We start from the raw sequence: 22,835 nt of genomic DNA on the forward strand, positions 1-22,835 counted from the left end.
GCATTTTATCCTGGGGAGCAAGGGAGGAATGGAAGGCTTCTGAGCAGATGGGTGACATGCTCAGACATGTGCTTTGGAATGCTCACCCAGGTGGTGGTACAGGATGGACCAGGCCGGGGAGAGGGGCAGGCAGGGATGGGTGTTAGGTGATGGACAGGGAGAGCCCCGTTGACAGAGAGATGGCAAATGGAGGACCATAGCCAGGGCCACGGCCCAGATAGTGTCACCAGGCCTAGTGCATGGAGGAGAAAGCCAAGGGGAAGTCTTCCTGGAGACCCTGTGCTCCTTCCCACGATGGAGTGATCCTGGAGACTTCACAACAATGCTAGTGGAATAGCTATCCCTCAGGTGAGTCATCAGGACTCAATAGTTTGACTGCTTCATCTCACTCATTCACAATGATCCCACCAGGTAGACCTGGCTGTCCTCACGTCAGTGTGCAGGTGAGCAGGTGTGGCTCAGAGGTGTTCTGCTTCTGGCTGCAGGTAACGGATTCAGGATGGAACCCGGAGTTGAACGGTGGGGTGCCCGACTCGCCACCTCCCCAGTGTGGATAAGGCCCTTCACAGTCTGTTGGTTCCTGGTATGTTCTTGGCAGTGAGGCCAGGGATGCCTTTGCAGTTCTCAGCTTCCAGGAGCTGGTGGAATTTTCCATCATGCGCCGCCTCTACTCTTCCAGACGCGAAACCACCACATAACGCTACCCTCCTCAGGATTCCATTTCCTTAAGCCCAGACCACAAACGGCCGGCTGAAAGCAGCCTCCAAAGTCAAAGACAAGGAGGCCTGGCAGCGCAGCTGCCGCCAGAGGCGAGGCCGTGATCTTGGTCTATAGAAACCCAGCGCATTTGCTTGTCCTAAAAATACAGCTCTTAGAATAGACCGGTCCACGTGGGATGGGGGAGCCCGCCCACGGTGCAGGCGCCGCCGAGGGGCTGGAGCCTGCTGGGTGGTGTGTGTGCTGGGCAGCTGTGCCCTTGGAAGGTGGTCTCACCCCGTCGTGTGGGGAAGGTGAGGCCCAGGCTCTGTTCCAGGGGCTCGTGTTCTGGGGTGGCCCCACCCTTGTTCTTGAAACCCCATCAGGAGGCAGTGCCCATGACCTGCTGGATGTTTGCACGTATGGAAATCGGAATTGAAGCAGAGCTTTGGGCTAGACCTTGGAAAAGCTGCAGACAACAGTTTTTGTTTTGGGTGTGAGGCTATAAATAGCCCAGGAGGCCTGAGGGTGGTGGAGATGCAGTCAACTGTGAACAAGCTGGAGACAGGCTCCTTTTCCCGGGAATCCCAACGCCCTCTAGAAGTGTGAGCTCATCTCTGCTTATTACACACCGCAGCAACAGAGCGGGTGGCTGCAGGGACCGACGACCCTTCAGTAACTAAAGCCCAAATCAACTGCAGGTAGAAATATCCGAGCTCCTGTTTTAAGGCAGCAAGACAGAGTGTGAGCTTGGGCCCTTGCCTCCCAGCCTCGAATTATTTCTAGTAACCAGTTCCCAAAAAGGAACCATCTTCTCTCTTTGATGCCGTCTCCAGGCTCCTTGTCATTGGTGGGACTGTGTGGGGTTGGGTGAGCTGGAGATTACACATTCCGTGTGCGATCTGGGACCTGGGGAAGCCGGGCCCCTCGGGGTTCTGTCTGGGAATCTTAATCTGGGACTTGTGGACAGTCTGCCGCCCCCAGTGTGTCCAGGGGTGAGCACCAGGGAGTTGAGGAAGGTCTGAAAATTGTTTGCATAACTCCATCTCTACGTGTCTTTTTCTGGAGAAAGAGTATGAAGCTTTTCTTCCTGATTTTTAGAGGCTCCCTGACTCACCAGGCACAAATTAAATGAACTTTAAATTTTCTTCCAGCCTGATCGTCTGTGGTCCTATTATTCCAAGTCAAGAAATTTTGAAAGTTATAGGAGCACATTCCCTCTCAGAACAGATGCTAGGCATTTGGAAGTTTCCACTCCCACTGCCGCAGTGGGTTTTGCTAGATGGACTGGCACCTTGGAATCTTCAAGATTTCAAATCTTCAAAGAGGCTCTCATCTCCTGCTCGGGGAGCTGTGTTGTCCTCACGGCACAGTAACCCTTTCGTTGGACCGAATGGAGACAGTGAATTTCAATGTCTCCCCCCCTAGTGCGTCCGCCACGTGGTCCCACCCAGCGCCTCGGCTTGTCCTCTGTGCCTGGAGCGTTCGCTGCTCCCTGCGTCCCAGTCCTGTCAACCTGCAGGGTCTGATCAGAGTCTCCCGACGGGACCGCAGCCAGATGTGGTCTGCCTCTCCTCTGAGTGCCCATCGTGTTATGTATTTTCAAATTAAAAAATTTTATTTTTAAATTGTCATCATGTAAAATTGATTTTTTGGGGTCTGTGTGGTTCTATGAACTTTAACTCATGTAACCACAACTGCAGTCAGTGTGCAGAACATCCCTATCACCCCAAACACCCCTTGGTGCTGCCCCTTTGTACCCCGTCCTGCCCCTGCCCAACCCTGAGGTCACTGAGATGCCCTCCGTCCCAGAATCTGGTCTTTTCAAGAATGTCATACAGAGGCTGCCTCTTCCTCAGCCTGATGCCTCTGACATTCATCCAAGTTGTGTGTCTCCTTTTGGTGGCTGGGTACGAATCCGATTCCCACAGCACATTTGCGCCTTCTCCTGGTGAGTTTTACCTTCTTTTGTGCATGTCCTGTGTCGCTAGAACAGGGGTCAGGGTCAGTGTCTCATTCATTCTTATAACCTTCCAAGTGCTGCGCAAATAGTAGGAACTCGGTTGTCGAATGGATGAATGAATGAATTCCAGCACGTGACATGAAAGTGAAATTCATTTTATAGAACTTTGGTATTTCCTCTGTGTAAAAAATTCTCTCATAAACATAACCTTCAATTTCCTGAATTTAAAACAATGAATTTTCCCCTACCTTCTGTTAGCAGGAGAGACAGGAGAAAAGAAATCAAGGTAGCCTGATAACAGGGATGTCTTTCTACCTGCTTGTGCACCTTCTTATCTCTTTTTTTGGGGCAAGCATCTTCTAGGCTGTGTCATCAGATCTGTAACCATCCTTCCCATTTCTTAAGCCGCACTGTCAATTGTCTTCAGCAACTCGAGTATAGGAGAAGAAGGCTACACTTCCGGAAGGTCCTGAACAGGCCAAGTCTGAGATGTTTCACTCCTCTGAACCTCCCGGGGAGGTGGGCCCAGCAATGGAATGAGATGGGCTCAGCCTGGAAGTTGAGACCCCTGACTGTGGTCTGGCTCTGCTGGTCCCCACTGTGTGACCTTGTTTAGGTAGCTTCCCCTCTCTGGTCTTTGTTTTCTTTTCTTTATTTTGTACACATCTGTTAAACAATGAAACTGCAACAGATGATTTCTGTGGTCTCTTCAAGCTCTGAAATGGTGTGATTTTGGGAGTAGATGACATCAATGCACACACAGACATATATAAACACACACAAGGAGGATTTCCTAACGAAGCAGCTTTTGTTCTTCATGAAATGTAAATTCCTTGCTTGTTTGTGCCTATACTCAGCAAGTATTTATTAGGTGCCCACCATGTGCCAGTATGAACTTGAGAGTTTTAGTGTTTGTAGGATTTGGAAAAACTGTCTGATGTCTTTAGATTTATTCTTTAAATGAAGAGAGGACAGTGCTGTCGTGGCCCCGTCTAGTTTTTATGGACCCTTCTCTTTTCTCCCGCCTTGTTTCCTTGGATGACCCAATTCAGGTTGGTGTCCTTCAGATGAACCTCCTGAGGACGGAACGCCCAAGTGCCCCGGAAACGTGGGTTGCGTGGTTGGGGCCTGAGCCTGGCCCCCCTGCTCTCTGAGCATCCTTCACTCCCCCAGCAGAAGAGCAGACTGAGGGGCTCCCTGGCAGTTGCTTTTTCTCCAAAAGGGATTTGGTGCAGATCTGGGTGCAGCGAGGTCCTTTATGTGAACGCCCGGGCTCGCTCCTCTGAGCCTTGACTTCTGAGAGTCTTGGAGGCCTCCTTTGTCGAGGATTCCTACAACGGCACCCTTTCTCTGCCCCACCCTCGGTGGTCGCCAAAGTCTCTGCATGGACCACTGTCTGGTCCTCCTGGGCTCTGAGGGTCCAGGGGCTTGTCCCTGTGATGCGGGCGGTGGGTGGAGCTGCAGGTTAGGACACATCTGTTGATTCCTACATCAGAAAGTCGCTCCATTGAGCAAATTTTTTTTATGGTCTCAAATGGGTTTAACAAGAAAGAAATTGTGGAGGAAATGAATAAGACCCAGCTGAAGGCTCCAGCGGGAAAGTGTCGGATCTGCCTGTGGGTAGCCGTGCTTGTGGCATAGGGAATGCAGATGTTCTCTGTCCCCAGTGGGCTTGCTCTGAGGGGGGACAACGTTTTATTTTTATCCCAGAAAGAACAGGTAGGCGTGAGATTCATGTAGGACTCTCCTTTCCCCATCTGGAGAACGCCATGATAATTTTACAAATATTCTCTATCCTTCCAACCCAACCCCCCCCCACCAACTCCCCACGCAAATTTATATGCCAGTTATACTAGCCTAGCAAAAGAAAGTTCTCTGAGAAAAAGGCTGCTTTAATAGATACCTTTTCAATAGCTAACAATGTGGTCTCAATAACAAATACTAGACTCTACCCCCCTTGCAGCCACCAGCTGTGGTAATCACAGAGCATGTATATCTGAGGGGATGTTTCCCGTCGTGAGGTCAAAACCATTTTTGGAGTCATTTCTGGGTTTTCAAGCCCATGCTTTCCCCTCCCAGCCATTAAAGCTTCTAGGCTCTTCTGGCGTCATTTTATCCCGAGAGAAGCCGGCCTGACCCGATGCCCTGGCCCGGCTATCTGTGCTCAGCGTCAGGGAAGCAGCTGGGGACCCAGAAGAGCGGGCCCTGGGGACGGGAATCAGGGCACAGACACTCCTGGCATCAGGGTGTCTGTTCCAGCTCTGGCTCCATGGGCTGCCGTCCTGGCAAGAGGGCCGTGGGGGGCAGAGTGGTCGTCTGCACAACTTTGGTCCCTGGTGGCGAGGTGGACTGGCCCTGGAGCACGTGGAGGCCCAGGTCCCCCAGTGCCTCAGAAGTGCCGACGTTTCTTGGGGCTGCGGATCAGTGCTCCCCTGAGTCCTTGGACTTGGGTGGGTTCTCGGGTTGGCATGTCGAGGAGCTGGCTCAGTGGGCTGGGCAACCTCCCCAAGCATCGCTATGGTCTAAGCCTCTGTTGTCAGCTTGAACAGTCCTGTGAAGGTGTGTTGGGGACATTTGGAAACGGTTCCCTCTGAACAACAGCCTGCTTGCCTGCTGGAAAGACCTTCCAAAAGAGAAAGATGGGGTTAGGGATAGGATTCTAGGCTGTGTGTGTAAATTCAACAGGGTTCTGCATGTACGAGGAGACACACGGGTCAGGGCAGCCCCAGGGGGACTGTGGGGCAGCGATCTCAAAGCCCCCAGTGAGGAGTGAGGTGGTTGAGGGCAGCCCCTCTTAGCAACACTCCGGGTCTGGTGCCGAATGCCCCCCCTGCTTCCCAGAGGGGACAGTGTTTCACTGTCAGAAATGCTCTAGGACGGTCTGAGTACAAGAAATCCGCCACAGGAATGATGACACCACGAGCCAGAGTCTGTTTGTTCTGCTACTGTGTAAACACGGTAAAAATTTTCATCCAGCTTGAAAACAAGGACACACAACCCTTCCACCCTGAAACCAAACTACTTCCTGGAGAAACCCGGTCTGCTGCGTGCAGGCACCTGTGACCGGCTCACCCCTACCCTGTTCCACCTGGACCCTCCCCATCCCAGCTCCTGGGGAAACACTGTCTTGTGACACAGTCTTGAAGGTCAACGGCTCCCTTTCCTCCTCTTTCCTGATTATGGGGTTCGTGGTTTCAGGAATGATTTAGACTCAAGCCCCAGAGTAACAGGCATTGATGGTTCCTCATCCAGGGGGCTCCCTGGGGGTTGACTGAAGCCAACACAGCACATGTCTGCTTTTCCGGAAGCACCGTGATGGCGCGTGCGTGTCAGTATCACCCGCTGGAAGACGTCCTGTGTTTTCTAACAGGCAGTTCTGCTCCAAGCTCTGAAGGAGTTTATGCTATAATCAGGAGGGTGAGTTGGAGTCAGTTAGCGCTAAGCGTGTATTCCAAAACATATACAGGCAACAAATAAATACGTAGCTAAGGAAACAATTTCCTCCCGCCTGATGCCCAAGGCTTAGGGGTTAGGACCCTCTGAGGACTCCTGCGGGATGTGCTCCTTGCTTCTGTCACAGCGCTGGGCTGAGAGCTGGGGCTGCGTACTGTGGGCTTGGCCTTGAACTGTGACAAAGGCAGCACGACAATCAGGACAGACGTGCGGCCGGGGGATGGGCGGGGCTGACCCAAGGCTGCAGGAAGCAGCCAGGCCGTCCTCCTCTGCAGGGGCCTGAGCTCCAGACTCAATCTCACAGGCTGTTGCACCGAGCCGGGTGGATCTCCTGCGCTGGGCCCTTGGAGCCCACACCGGCCCTGGACCAGCCTCTTGGATTCCAGGCTCAGGCCACGGCTGCTGCCTCTTGCAGAGGTTGTGGGCCGCCCAGGCCTGCTCACCCCCTGCTTTTAACCCTTCTCTGTGCTCTGGCTCAGGAGTGAGTCCGTGGACCCGCCCAGATGTGGGGGGCCATGATGGCGGATGCAGACCAGACAAGGGTGTCAGAGATGCTTTGAGAAGCCCCCTTCAGGGCAATTAAGCCCTTGTCAGGTGGAATCACTCTGCATTTACATGGGTAGTTTCCGAACATGGCCATGATGAATTGTGCTCTAGCAGGGCCTTGACAGTGAAAAATGGGGCAGTGCGATGGGTCGTGACGGCGGGTGTCCCTGCTGAGTGGTGCCTTGAGCCACTGGAAGCAGTGGGGCCTCCTCCCCCCTGGAGGGGACGCAGACAGATGTGCACACCTGTCCTCAGCTTCTCTCTGGTCCCGCTGTGTTCCCTGCATGCATGTCATCTTTCTGTTTCTCCCTATGTCTCTCCAGGCCATCAAACACATGTTCTCCTGCTTCCTCGCTTACCCCCCACCCCCCATCTCTCCCTTTCCACCTTTCTCTTTCCTTCTTTCTTTAATCATTCTTTTCTTTTTTTTCTTAATTAATTTATTTTATTTTGGGCTGTGTTGGGTCTTCGTTGCTGCCCGCGGGCTTTCTCTAGTTGCCGCGAGCGAGGGCTACTCTTTGTTGCGTTGCGTGGGCTTCTCATTGAGGTGGTTTCTCTTGTTGTGGAGCACGGGCTCTAGGCGTGCAAGCTTCAGTAGTTGTGGCACTTGGGCTTCAGTAGTTGTGGCACATGGGCTCAGTAGTTGTGGCTCATGGGCTCAGTAGTTGTGGCTCATGGGCTTAGTTGCTCTGTGGCATGTGGGATCTTCCCAGACCAGGACACGAACCTGTGTCCCTTGCACTGGCAAATGGATTCCTAACCACTGCGCCACCAGGGAAGCCCCCTTTCCTTCTGCCTGTTGGACAGAGGGAGAAGGGGTGGGAGGGAGGGGAGACAAGGGCACCAGGGAAATTTGGAGAAGACGGGTAAGTTCACTGTCTTGATTTGGTGATGGTTTCGCAGGTGTAACACATGTCAGAACCCATCACTTGTACACCCTAAGTATATGCAGCTCATTGTATGTCAGTTCTACTCTAATTAAGCTGTTTTTAAAAACCTCACCCATTTGGAGTAGGAGAGCAATGAGGAAATGTTTCTGAATATTTAACTTTTAGAAAAGCTTGTATTCTGCTTCCCTGTCAACCAGAGGGAGGCTGAGACCCAGCATAGGGTGGTTTGGGTGCTCTAAGATCATTCTTTTTTTTAAAAAATTTTATTTATTTAATTATGGCTGTGTTGGGTCTTCGTTTCTGTACGAGGGCTTTCCCCAGCTGCGGCAAGCGGGGGCCACTCCTCATCGCGGTGCGCGGGCCTCTCACCATCGCGGCCTCTCCTGTTGCGGAGCACAGGCTCCAGACGCGCAGGCTCAGCAGCTGTGGCTCACGGGCCCAGTCGCTCCGCGGCATGTGGGATCCTCCCAGACCAGGGCTCGAACCCGTGTCCCCTGCATCGGCAGGCAGACTCTCAACCACTGCGCCACCAGGGAAGCCCAGATCATTCTTTTATTTTCATTTTTTAATTGCAGTGTAGTTGATTTACAACGTTGTGTTAGTTTCTTTGAGATCTTTATTAACAGCGTCCACTACTACTGCTGTTTGGGGAGCAGTTGAGTCTGCACGACAAGCCTATGAAATACCTCTCATGTCTGTTGCCAGAGACTCAGAGAGGGGAAGTGAGGTGACCTGCCCAAGGCCACACAGCAAGTCAATTGTAAAATTCTGCACCACACCCAGGTCTCCAGAGCGTGACCTCTCCTCCACCACCAATCGAGAGATGGGACAAAAATGCCACTCAGAACATTCAGCAGAGAGAGCGTTGGAAATTGCCTGTCACCTACCCTGGAGATTGGGTTTGAGTTTGCAGAGCAGATGTTCTCTGCTTCTCTTGCTCATGGGCGTTGCCCCTTTGCCTCTCTCTGCCGTGTCCCCATTCCCAGCAGTGCGCCACTGTGCTGGGGGAGGGGCTCCTTATCATCTCTTTGTCCAGAGGTTGTCTGGCTGGCTGTTGAAAGGCCCTAGGGTGGCCCGGACATGAGCTTTGGGTGGAGCTGGTATTCTGTGGCTGGTTATGCAACAAGGGGACACGAGGAGAGAGACTTTTATCTTGGTTTGGCCTCCCTGATGAGTCCAGGATGACGTAAAACAGGCTCTCTTTAAAAAAAGTCAAATTTGATCAGATCTTGGTTTCCAAGTTTTTGGAATATCCAGGCAGAATTGCAGTGGCAACTTCTGAAATCCTGGAGACATATGTGGGCCCGAAATGCTGGGGGGCATTTTTTTTTTCATTATCATTTCTCTATCAAATTGGATGGCATTTACTGAACACATGCCTGAGGTACTTGAAGGAGGGCCAGCTACGTCTATGGTTTAGTATGTGCTTGCTGACTATCAGGCAAGAGTATAATTCCCTTGGGGTGGAGGGATTACAGCAGAACTTCCAATCAAGACACAGACCATGCGCTTGTGGGAATTGCCCCTCTAACTCTAAACCCATAGAAATATTAGGTTATAACAGCAGCACAAACATAATTGAATTCAAAGTTGAGATTGGGGGATTTCCAGGGGTCAGAAATTGAAGATGAAATTCAGAGTTGAAGTTGAGTAGTCCTGCTGGGGTTTTCACAGGAAATCCCTTAAGGGCTGGGTTTTCACAGGTCCTGGAGAGGTGGACTAGATCTCCTGCATGAAACTGGAAGCAAGAGGGGGCTGTCCTTTATGTCAATAAAAACTAGAAAGATTCTCTCCATTGGCCCCTATCCCAACCTAAAGCTATGAAAAGAGTTTCATGCAAGAAAGAGGGAAAGCAAGCCTACAACATCTATGAATATGAGAGCAAATCATACACTGTCTCTGCAGGGCAGAAACCCTGAACTGAGGACCGAACATAAATTCTGTCCAGAACTAGTGGGACCCTAGGGCTTTGTCAGGCATAAGTGTAAAACTGCCCTGTATAGATGCTTCCTCTGCATAGGGCACATATGGGGCTCCCATGGGAAAAAACTGGGAGACTCCCAATGTAGATAAGCCCTTAGACAAAAATTGTAAAGCAAGCAAGAAAATCCACCACCACAAGAGGTAATCAACAGATGCTGTGAGAGGAGGATTCATGTGTTAGGAACTATGGATAACAGAGCAATCTGGGCAGAATATTAGACCAAATTGGTTTACAGTGTTTGGAGAGATGAAATAAGAAATAAAATCCATAAGACTTGAAAAGGAGATAATGGAGCAGTTTTGTTTTCTCAAAGAACCAATTAGTTATTCTAGAAGTAAAAAAATATATATATAGTACTTGAAACTTGAAAAAAGCAAACCAAAAAACCCCAATAGATGGGATAAACAAAAGAATAGATGCACTTCTAAAGAAAGAGTTGGAAAACCATAAGATAACCCAGAGGAGGTCACCCAGACTGTAGCTCAGGGAGTACAGATGGGAAATATGAATGAGAAGGTCCAACATGTATCTAATGGGAGTCTCAGAAGGAGAAGACAGGGTGAGGAAAAAGATAGAATGGGCCAAGGGATGGAATATTTCTAGTTTGTACTGACAGAAAGGACAGCCCCTTCTTGCTCCCAGTTTCATCCAGGAGATCTAGTTCCACCACCCCAGGACTTATATTTGAAAGAAATATAGCTGAAGGAATAAAGTCACAAGCCCTCCTATTGAAATTGAACACGGGTCGATTTTTGTTTTTTGAGCAAAAATCCCCATGTGGATACATCATGGTGGAACTGGTGAACATCAGAGATAAGGAGATATCTTGAAAACCACCAGGAAAACAACCACAGTAAGACCTCACTAATTTGGATAAATACAAAATGGGGAAAATGCAGAATAGCGGCTGCTTTCTCTATTTTAATATGTCTTGCTAGGAAAATTACAGGGGAAAATGTGATACTTTTGGTTCTTCAGTTGATCTGCACTAGCCATGTAATGCTGGCCTTTAAAAACAAAAACGTCGCGTGTGTCTGTTCCTGGTGCTTTGTGAAGTCTTGTTCGCTAGATGTGTTGCTAGTTCAGTGTCTGCTCCATGAATACCTTTCAGGGATAAACTTTCAAATATGGGCTGTGGGCCTGGGATCCCCTTGACAGGTGCTGCTGAGAACGAAAATGTGATCTTTCCAGGGTGCTTACCTCCTATTAATAAAAGAGAAAAGTAAACTAAATGAATCTTGGGAAGTAAAGTGCCATATGAATCAGCTTTCCTCACTCTGAAAATAACTTGCTCAGAATTTATAGATCCCCTAAGTTCTGCTGATTTTTTTTATATTGTTTACTTTCCTCTCCAAAATATCAAATAATTCACAGGTGGTAGGTAGGGTGGCTCTATGGATAACTTGAAATGAGAAACGGACAGCAAGAGAAATTTCCTTCTAGGGGGTCAGTGCTAGGGTGACTCCCTAAGACTAATGGTGCTGGATTAATGACCAAGGGCTGCTTCAATATTCATAGCCTGTTCCCTCGGAAGGCTGGGATATTTCCCGCTTTTATGTCCTGCACAAAACTGTAAAGCAGAGATGGTTTCATTGCAGCTCTGTGCATAATGAGATGCGCAGGAGCCGCTCCTGCCCATTAATCAGCGTTTGGGGGAGGCTTTTGGAAGCCTGACCTATTGCCGCGGCAGCTGATCTGAATGCAATGACTTTCCCCTGTGGGAGTTGATGCCGCAGGACAGGAGGGCTGTCTCTGGAGGCCTGGGGGCCCCAGCCATACGTGCGCTGTGGAGAGAGGGGGCATGCGGAGAGCTGGGGTCTCTTAAATGAAAGGGTTGCAGGGTGTTGGAGGGAACCATGGGATGCAGGTGGGATGTAGGGCTGCCATCTGTTTCTGGGGTCCATCTCATCAGCCTCTCTGGCCCCAGCCGGGTGGGGGCGGTTGAGGAGGGTGGGCGTGGCTGCATTTATCAGGAATTGGGGTGCACCTCTGTGCCAGGCTCTGGCCAGGTGCTGGGGAGACACCTACAGAATTAAGACCTTGCCTCTGCCTCCAAGGTGCTCCCGGGGGGATGGGAAAGGCAGAGACCCAAACAGATGATTTCAGTGAACCAGATAGGTGCAGTGGTAGATGTTTGATCAATGCACAGATAACCCCTGCTTCCCCACTTTGTGGGTGGAGGTGGAAGAGGGGGCCTGGGTAAGGCCTCCTAGAGAAGTGGTATCTGAGCAAAGTCTAAGGAGTCATTCAGATTTGACCAAGGGCAGGTGAGGAGGGGACATGAGGGCAAAGGGCCAGAAGGGAGACCCGCCATCACGTCCAGGGCTGCGAGGATGTGGTTGATGGGGGCTTAGAGCCTGAGGTAGGAGGAGGTGAGACTAGCACAAAGCTGGGTGGTAGATTGCCGCTCAGACCTGTCAGATTCTTGGGCTTAATCCCACTCTTTTCCGGTTTATGTTTAGGCAGGCTGCGTGGCACGGCCGACGTGTAATTCAGGTGAATGGATTTCCGAGGGTGGAAGGCAGGAGGATAAAGGGAGGGGACTCAGGGCAGCGGCTAGGGTTCTGTTATCTTGTGGCCACTCTTGCCAGAATTTGGATACAAGCTAAAAACATAAAATTAGCTTCAAAAGGTTTTAGAGGCCTTCATGGGGTATTTCCAATAACAGGAAGATAGAGGCTGGCTGGGAGGCATTTCTCTAAACTTCGATCCAAAAATTAAGGGCTGGGAGGATCCACAGCTGTCCGTCCCCCGTCTCTGGCACGAAATCCCCCAGCCACTTCAATAGGCCTTATCCTCGCGCTGGTAACTGTCCCCGAGAGGTGGCAAAGCCAGGTTGGGGGTGGATCCCTGGTCCTGGGATTCTTTTGAGCTATGGTTGGAGTCTTTTCTTCAAGAAGTTTCCACCTCTAGGGCTGGAGAAGGGGGTGGGAAACAGCTGGAGGATCAATGCACAGCATTCTCTTTCTCACCTTTGGGGGATAAAGTCAAAACCAAACAAGCAAAAACCCACCTTTCCTGCTTGTATTTGGACAGACGCGTGCGCATGCATGCACACACACATCATTCACGCACACACACACACACACACACACACACACACACACATCACTCACTAGCTGCTGAGATTCATGATGATATCATGAATATCAGCATTAAAAGCTGCTTTGAGGATCAATAGCAATACACATGCTGCATTTAAATATCAGCAATTAAGGTCGAAGCTTGAAAGCATGACTCCTGCGAGGCCAGCTGGACCTGGGGGAGGGGATAAATTGAACCTTAGTTATGTATTTCAATGACCTAGGGATCAATATATGCCAGGTTACATTTTCTTATCTGTTCTTTACATCTTGGTCCTCCCTTGGGCCCATATTTTTAGTGTCCTCAGTCAGCTTGGTGTTTTTGGTGGCAGATGTGGTGACTGTGACTTTTTAATTTGTTCCCTTCGGTAGTAAGGCCTGGGTCTGCATTTACTGTCAAACCAGAAATATTCTTTGGCATTTTTCTTTCTGTTACTTCTCTGGGTCCAAGTTTATGGCAGAAACAAAGCTGAAGAGGAAAAGTATGGACGAGCAAGCAATGAAATGGCCATGAGGCATTGTCCTGTCTTCTAGAGCACAGGTATTAGTGCCAGGGAATTTCTGGGTGGTAGAGCTGGTGGTCAGAGTGGTCCTACTGCCGGAGATCACAGCATGAGCCAATGAGAACTGCCAAACACACTCAACCTCCTGGTTCCTCCAACTTAAGAAGCTGTTTTAGGCACAGGTATCCTCTCCAGGCAGGTCCCCGATTGCTCTCTGAAACTACAATTTGATTTCCTACAGAGCCTCCTTCTTGTTCCTGCCCATGAATCTGAGTCCCCCTCTCAAGGTTATCCTTTCTCCTGATGTTTCACTCATCAACCCAACCCTTGGCCACCATGCTTGGCTCTGGACTCCCTGCAGAACTTGTCCATTGGCATCCCCATGGGGCTTGGGGAGGTACTTTGGTATTGTCATTTGTCACAGTGTGTGTGTGTGTGTGTGTGTGCGCGTGCGTGCATGTGGGTGTCCCCACCCTCCCCACCACCACCAGCTTTGAGGTCCATCTTACCTGTTTGCCTACCCAGAGCATCACAAAGCAGTCTGCACATGCTCAGTAAGTGTTTGCACTGTCAGAGGTGAATAAATGTGCACCCTTGTTCTTTCTGACCTGGCCCTCAAAGTATTCTCAAGTTACAATTTTTAGTGACTTTAAATAACCCAAAACAGATTAAAGACTGAATGCCTAGTTCCTATCCTAAGATCTGGGGACTGAACACTAATCCAAAGCCAGGGAGCTTCTCTTGAAGCCTGCAGGACCTGGAGCAAACAACCATCGGGAACTTGAGTTCTCCTTCCATAAAATGGGCGGATTGATCCCTGCCCTTATCTATGGTATGAATATGTGGTCTGCATAAATTAAGCCATATTAAAAAATTGATGAGGGCTAAAACAAACGTCAATGCAACTGGAGCTCTGAGCACCACAGATTACAGAATTGTCTGTTACCATGATGAATCACTCCTTCACGCATCCAGCAACTATTTATTGGCTGTCTGCTATGATGCCCCAGATACTGCTGTAGACCTTGTGATGCAGGAGAACAGATAAAAATCTCTGCTGACCTCATGGAGTTACATTCTAACAGGGCAGAGAAAGACAATACAAAAATGCTATGTGACATGTCAGGCAAGTGCTAAGAAGGAAAACACAGCCGAGTAAAAAGATAGAATGTCACGGCGCAGTTTCAGAGACCTTTCAAAGCGGGAGATGTTATTGGTTTGGAATCAGACAGAAATGGACTCAGATTCTGACTCTCTCATCTTCTAGAGCAACTAATTTAACCTCTCTGAACCTCAGTTTCTTTATTCATAACATGTGAATGATACTCAGTTTCCAGGGTTGTTGAGGATGAGGATGTTAGTTTGAGTATAATGACTGACATGTAGTAAGAGTTTAATACATGGGGTCAGCATTATTATTATTCCTATAAAATCAAGGGCTCTGTTAGTCATCACATTGAACTGTCTGTTGCTTAGCTTGGAATCTCCCAGTGATTTTGCAAATATCAAGAAGCACCTCTTTGTTTTGCAGAGCCTGTGACTGAGCAACTCAACATCTCTAGAGCAACAGTTACCCAACTTTCTGGTTTCAAGGCCTCTTTACAGTCTTAAAACTTATTGAGGACCCCAAAGGCCTTTTGTTTATGGGAGAGAGCTATAATATTTGCTTATATTAGAAATTAAAACAGAAATTATTAAAATTTGTATTAATTCATTAAAACATAACAGTAATAAACTCATTTCATGTTCATGTAAATAGCATGTTATTTAATGAAAGGTAACTGTATTTTCCCAAACAAAACAAAATTTAGTGAGAAGAATAGCATTGTTTTACATTTTTACAAATCTCTTTAATGTCTAGCTTAATAAAAGACAATTGGATTCTCATATCTGCTTCTGCCTTTAATCTGTTGCAATATTTGAAGTAGATGAAGAAATCTAGCCTTACTCCGATATGTAATTAGAAAAGGAAGAAGTATTTTAACTGCCTTTTCAGAGAATTGTGAATATTCTTCTTTGATACCATACCAAAACTTGACAAGTGGTACTTTCTTAGACGTGAGTTGCAATGTGGAATCTGAAATTACATCAGTGAATTTTTTGGTACCCTTTTACATTAAAATCCATTAGCCTATCCTTTCTTTTTAATCAGGGGGAGGTATCTTTTGATATGAATCTTTGAAACAATCTTCCACCCGGGCATGGTTTTGTAAAATCATATTGGTCATATTGAAAATATTCGTTCACTCAGTTATGCAGACCTTCCAAAAGTTGACATATTTCATTGTACAATACCAAAACCTTTGTTAATATCATTATCAATGGATGTCATCAGAAAAATTTTCAAGTTTTGCAAGCTGTCAAGTTCATGGTAGTGAATACAAGTTTTCCCAAATTCTTTTACTTGAAAACTCAAATTTTGTCCCTTGCAGAAAATATGCTCAGCTGAAGTGATAGTCTTATGTTCATTAAAAAAATGTCTGCCAAATATGTGTTATTAATTTCTAATTTTATTTCATTGTGGTCAGAGAACATACGTTGTATGACTTGAATTCTTTTAATTCTTTAAAATTTATCAAGACTTATTTTATGGCTCAGAATACGATGTATCTTGTAAATGTTGTGTGCACTTATAAAGAATGTGTATTCTGCTGTTGTTAGTTGGAATGTTCTATAAATATCAACTAGGTCAAGTTGGTTGATAGTGTTGTTCAGGTCTTCTACATCCTTACTGTATTTGTGTCTACTTGTTTTGTCAATTATTAAGGGAGGAGTGTGGAAATCTCTAGCTAGAATTGTGGATTTGTCTATTTCTCTTTGTATGCTATCAGTTTTTGCTTTATATATGTTGAAGCTCTCTTGTTTGGTGCCTAAACATTTATGACTGTTAGGTATTTTTGATTATATGACTTCTTTATCATTATGAAATCATCCTTTTTATCCTTGGTAGTATTTTTTTGTTATGTAATCTATTTTGTGTGATATAAATAAAGCTAATCCAGATTTCTTTTGATTAGCGTTGGCATGGTATAGCTTCTTCAGTCCCTTTACTTTCAACTTACTTTTTGTCTTTATAGTTAAAGTGGGCTTGTAGACAGTATATGGTTGAATCTTGCTTTGTAACCCATTTTATAACCTGTGTCTTTTTTTTTTTTTTTTATAAGCAACTTTTTTTTTTTTTTTTTTTTAAGATTTCTTTTATTGACTGATTGATTGCTATGTTGGGTCTTCGTTTTTGTGCTATGGCTTTCTCCAGTTGTGGCAAGTGGGGGCCACTCTTCATCGCGGTGCGCGGGCCTCTCACTATTGTGGCCTCTCTTGTTGCGGAGCACAGGCTCCAGACGCGCAGGCTCAGTAGTTGTGGCTCACGGGCCTAGTTGCTCCGCGGCATGTGGGATCTTCCCAGACCAGGGCTCGAACCCGTGTTTCCTGCATTAGCAGGCAGATTCTCAACCACTGCGCCACCAGGGAAGCCCTAACCTGTGTCTTTTATTTGAAGTATTTAGATCATTTACGTTTAATGTGATTAATGTGATATGGTTGGATTTCCATTTGATTTCTATTTTTTCCATCTGCTTTTTCCCCCCTTTTTTCTTTTTCTACCTTCTTTTGGATTAACTGAGAGTTTTTATGATTCCATTTTATCTCCTTTGTGGGCTTATAGCTATAACTCTTTATTATTTTAGTGGTTATTTTAGAGTTTTTAGTATACATCTTTAACTTATCACAGTTTCCTTTCAAGTGACATTATACCACTTCATATATAGTGGTATAGACTGCTTAAAGTTGTCACTGATGTTTTTTCATTTTTTTTCTTTTTCTCTCTGTGTTTCATTTTGGATAGTGTCTATTGCTGTGTCTTTAAGTTCACTAATATTTTCTTTTGCAATGTCTAATTTTCTGTTAATCCTACTCAGTGTATTTTTCATCTCAGATCGCATTTTAGGTTTTCATTGCAGCTTTCTTCCTTAGAAGTTTTACTTGGGTCTGTTTAAAACTTCCATGTCTCCTATTAACATGCTCAATTTTCTTATCTACTAATATTATTATTGTATAATTTTTGGTTTGGTTGTGATTTATTTTTCTTCTCATTGTGATTTGCACTTCTTTGCATGACTGGAAAATTTCTGTTTGATCCCAGATATTGTGAATTTCACCATGATGGGTACTGTATACATTTTTTATAATTTTTAAAAAAGTTATTTTATTTATTTATTTATTTTTGACTTCATTGGGTCTTCGTTGCTGCATGCGGGCTTTCTCTAGTTGTGGCGAGTGGGGGCTACTCTTCATTGCTGTGCGCAGCCTTCTCATTGCAGTGGCTTCTCTTGTTGTGAAGCACAGGCTCTAGGTGCACGGGCTTCAGTAGTTGTGGTGCGTGGGCTCAGTAGTTGTGGCTCATTGACTCTAGAGTGCAGGCTCAGTAGTTGTGGTGCACAGGCTTAGTTACTCCACGGCATGAGGGATCTTCCCGGACCAGAGCTTGAACCCATGTACCCTGCATTGGCAGGTGGATTCTTAACCACTGAGCCACCAGGGAAGCCTTGTATACATTTTTTGTTCCTATAAATATTCTTGAGCTTTGTCCTGGAATGTGGTTACATTATTTGGAATCAGTTTCATCTGTTCAGGTCTTGCTTTTTCACTTTGTTAGGTGGGTGCACAGCAAGCACTGGGTGTAGAGCTAATTTCCCCCCACTACTGATGTAATATTCTATTGAGTAGTCTACCCTAACCCCTGTATACTGTGATGTTTTGGTGGGAACAGCCAATTTCCAGGCCCAAGTGCGAATGATGATGATTGTTCTCTTTAATTCTTTTGGGTGATTCATTTCATGGCTTCAGATAGTTTCTTCATTACACACATACACTGCTCCGTATTTATTTGAATACTTGAGGGAGAACCCCTGTAGAGCTCTGGAGTTCTCTGGTACTCTGCCCCGGGACCCCCAACTGCCTTGACCTCCTTGGACTCCTAGTTCCTTCTCCTCAATTCAGGGAGATTACTGGGCTCTGCCTGGGTCCCCTTCCTGTGCCACAGTCTGGAAACTTTCTCTAGCAAGAAGCTGGGGCAGTCATAAGTCTCAGTTTGTTTATTTCCCATCTCTCAGGGATCACTGTCCTTCATTGCCTGATGTCCAATATCTAGAAAACTGATGTTTCCTATATGTGTCCAGCTTTTTAGTTGTTCCAAGCAGGAGGTCACATCCAGCCCTAGTTATTCCTGCATCTTGGCCAGAAGAAGAAGTCCTGCCAAACACCCGAGTATGAGTAGCCAGTTTGTCAGTCATTCTTTCAAGTAAAGGTGGTGTTCTGTGGGAAAAGTGGCTGGGAGAGCTTGCAACTTAATCACACAGAGGTCTTCTTCAAGACAGCCATCATACTTCAGTTTGCAGCAGAAGAGCTTTATGTATACTTCCATTTTGTCACACAGAATGTGGAAGAGACATCTAATTGGAGATTGAGGTTTAATAAAATCAATAATTTGTACTGCTTCATTAAGGAGTCCTTGAGTAAAACTGGTGTGTGTTTCTGTAAGTGCATGTTGATGGACATATATGACTCCTAGTACAGTCTGTCACTGCTGCCTTAATTTGTGCCAAGGCCCTCGCGGTTTATCCCACCATTACTTTTGCTCCAGGAGTGCAAATGTCAACACAGCGAAAAAGGCCAATGACTTTTTAGTGTTTTGCAAAGTTTCGACCTCACAGTCCTGTGAACAGGGTCTTGGGGATCCCCCAAGGATCCACAGACCATACCATACACAGACAAGTTGCAGAAGGAGATGTATTGTATGGTACCATTTACAAAAGCCTAAATGTAAAAAATGTGTGTTGTTTATGGATACTTACATATATAGTAAAATAAAAATGAAATGGAAAATAGTGGCTACCTCTTGGAGGAAAGAGAATGAGATGGGCTAGGTAATAGGAGCTCTAGTTATATCTGTAATTCTATTTTTTATTTCTAAAAAATAACTCTGAGGAAATCTACAGAATAGTAAGACTTGAAAATATGGTTGGTTGGCAGGTGGGTTTTATTTTTTAATTGAAGGATAGTTGATTTACAAGATTGTGTTAATTTCTACTGTATAACGTATATACATTCTTTTTTTATATTCTTTTCCATTATGGTTTGTCACAGGATATTGAATATAGTTCCCTGTGCTATACAGTAGGACCTTGTTGTTTATCCATTCTATATATACCAGTTTGCATCTGCTGACCCCAAACTCCCGATCCATACCTCCCCCACCCGCCCTCCCCCTTGGCAACCACAAGTCTGTTCTCTATGTCTGTGAGTCTGTTTCTGTTTCATTTGTGTCGTATTTTAGATTCCACACATAAGTAATATACGGTATTTGTCTTTCTCTTTCTGACTTACTTCACTTAGTGTGATAATCTCTAGGTCCATCCATGTTGCTGCAAATGGCATTACTTCATTCATTTTATGGCTGAGTAATATTCCACTTTACGTATATACCACATCTTCCTTATTCATTCATCTGTTGATGGACATTTAGGTTGCTTCCATGTCTTGGCTATTGTGAATAGTGCTTCTACGAATATAAGGGTGCACGTATCTTTTTAAATTAGAGTTTTGTCTCAATATAAGCCCAGGAGTGGGATTGCTGTATCATATGGCAACTCTATATTTAGCTTTTTGAGGAAACTCCATACTGTTTTCCATAGTGGCTGCACCAACTTACACTCCTGGCAGGTGGGTTTTTATGATATTTTTCTCAGTTGTTTTTGGAAAGTTTAAAATCCTTCATATTCCTCCTCCTCCTCCTCAATTAACACACAATTAATTAATACAATTAATACAAAAAGGGAACATGAGTGAGCACATGGTAGATTCCCAGCTCTACACGAACACTGCTCAGCGAGGACTCGTTGGCGAGCCCACCATGTATTATCCTGTTGCCAACAGCTGCCATGTATGGAGAGACTGGTCTTCCAGGGACTTCGCCCAGCTTCACACTTAGCTTTTCTATCACCTGTGAAGTGGGAATTGTTATACCAGTTCTGCAGCTGAGACTTCTCAAAGTATGTAACTTGCCTGAGATCATACAGTGAGTCAGTTGAGAAGCCATAACTGGAACCCAGATCTTTTGGGTTCGAGATCTGTGCTTTTTCCTCTCTGCTAATGTCTGAGATGATTGGCTTTTCATGTGAAGTTGTTCTGTTTCTGTTTCTCCTTTAGCTTTTCTTCCAAACTCATTTTTTTTGGGTAGTTTGTTATGTTTCTACTAACTGAGCTAGCTGTATCCATTAACTTGTGTTTGTTCCTACAGCAACAATGATGCAGCGGTGTTATTAGATATTATTACTGTTTCACTGTGTTGTGAGATTCAGCTAGGCTGATGCCCTGCTGTCTGCAAAGGGCTCTTTTCAGTGGCTGTAGCTTTCTTGTCTTTGAGGCTAATTGTATCCAGGCTGTGTTTTGGTGAGACCTTGGAAATTTGGGCTGGTACTATAGCCTGCTATGGGAAGACTTAATCAGTTTTGTAATGGGACCATTTATAATGTTTCAGGTAGTAAAACAAAAGAACCTTTTGAGGTTGTTGATAATAATATCCCACTGACACATCAAGCATTGTCTAAAGATTTATTTGAATTAATTGAGGAGATGATGGAAAGAGAGATGATATACATACTCACATAGGCCTTTCTGCTTGCAGCTGTCTGATTAAAAAAAAACGAGGCAGAATACTTGAGATTACATTAATTCATCTAGGAAGGTGGTTGGGGATTTATAGAGTTTAAAAATAGAAGTTTGAGAGTTTCATAGGTATGTTTACCTGCCAACGTACTGCAGAACGCAGAGAGGCTCCCTACTGCAGAGAGGCAGTGAGATTAGCACGGAGAGAATCCCACGTTGAGGTAGAATGTTGCCCTTTTCCTTGTGCCCTTGTCTAATTAACAGGCTTTCATTCCCTACCTTATCCAATCTGTGCTTTCTCTGTGGTCTTCACATCTGTCTTCATAGTATCTGGAAATATGGACAGTGTTTTCTTTATGTTTCAGATAAATTTGAAAACAATACAACCTGGGAAAGTAATCACTCTCAAACATTGTTGGTAGGAATGTATGTATTGATTTAATCTTTTTGACCATAATTTGTAAGCATGATGGTGAAAAGCACTGGAGTCTGACTGCCACTTGCTGGCTGTCAGACTGGGGGCAAGTAGTTTTATCTCTTTGTGCCTCAGTTTCCTTAATTATAAAATGAGGCTACATAGCACCTACTTAATTCGGTTGCTGTGAAGAATATAAGAGACAGTACTTACAACAGTACTTGCAGCAGTGTGGGCACAGAGTAAACTTGCAGTAGACGTGAGCTGTTGTTATTATATACCAAAAGTAAAAAAATTATATTCTCTTTGAGTAAGCAATTCCATGTTTAGGAATTTATCCTATGGAAAAGCTGTCATAAATATTCAAAGACATATTTACATGGATAGATACTGTGGCATTGTCATTGTAAAATAACCTGAGCATCCATCAGTGAGGGATTCATTACCCAATCGTGGTGTACCCATAAAATGGAATCTCGTGCAGTCATTAAAAAGGATAAAGAGATTTGTGTGTGTTGACATGGAAAGGGATCCATGCCATATTATTAAATTAAAAAATTAGTGTTTTTGACATTTCAGTTTGAAAAATTTAAATATACAATAAAGTTGAAATAATTTTGTGGTGAAACCCGTATGCCCACCAACTAGCTTCTACAATCAACATTTTATTCTATGTGCTTTATCCGTCCACCCAGCCGTCCGTCCATCCATCCATCCATCCATCCATCCATCGTCCATCCATCCATCCATCTATATTAATGTTTTGATTCATTTCAGAGAAAGTTGCAGACATCAATACACTTCCCCAAATACTTCAGCATGCATATATATATATATATATATATATACTAGAGTTCATTTATTTACAGTTCTTTTGAAAAATTAGTTTTATAACAATACAGGTATTATACGAACCCATTTATATGAAAAACAAAGGTTTGTATATATGCAGGTCCACATGGATCATAGCAAACCACTTTGGATAGTCATCTGTTAGGAGTAGGGTTACCAAGCAATGTACTTTGTAAGTAGATAACGTTTGAATTGTACCATTTAATACATTCTTGGAGCATTGTGGCATTGTGGTTCCTTCTCCTTCTTCTCCTTCTTCCTCCATCATCATCATCATCACGATCATCGTCATTGTCATCCAGCATAGTTACGGGAAGCTCTGCTTCTGTTGTAAAGACACAAAACCCTCAGGCATCCCCTGCATTTCAAGTGACACAAGGGACAAAAATGGGGGCGCTGTTCTGATTGGAGACACTTGCTCCATCCTTGATGAAGTCTGGGGTCCTTTGTGGTATCTTTGTCTGAGAACTCTGAATTAAAACGAAGGGCACTCTCCAAACATCTGCATCATCATGTAAAAGCCTGATTTTAATGAAATACTGAAAAACCAGTGGGGCTCTGTGGAGATTGTGTAGGTACGTGGGGTGATTTATCTCAAGGGGTGTTTTATTCTGTGAAACACATGAAACTAATTGGCATGTGTCATCTTGGCTAATGGGACTCGCTTTAAAGTCTGAAACCAAAGTTCTAAAAGGCAGAAGGATGAGGCTCTGAGATTGGTTGCAATTAGGTATCCAAGTGCTTAAACCCACTGGGTAATTTTCTCTTCATCTCTGTGGGCCGTG

The 22,835-nt window shown here is 45.4% G+C and overlaps 1 protein-coding gene across 4 annotated transcripts in view; it reads left to right on the forward strand.

Annotated features, from left to right (window-relative positions):
• Positions 1-22,835, forward strand: part of CAMTA1 (calmodulin binding transcription activator 1) — an 888,068-nt gene that overhangs the window by 212,170 nt on the left and 653,063 nt on the right. The gene's annotated exons all lie outside the window — the stretch shown is intronic.

This window comes from Balaenoptera acutorostrata, chromosome 1 (assembly GCF_949987535.1).
Source record: "Balaenoptera acutorostrata chromosome 1, mBalAcu1.1, whole genome shotgun sequence".
NCBI classification, from domain to species: Eukaryota; Metazoa; Chordata; class Mammalia; order Artiodactyla; family Balaenopteridae; genus Balaenoptera; species Balaenoptera acutorostrata.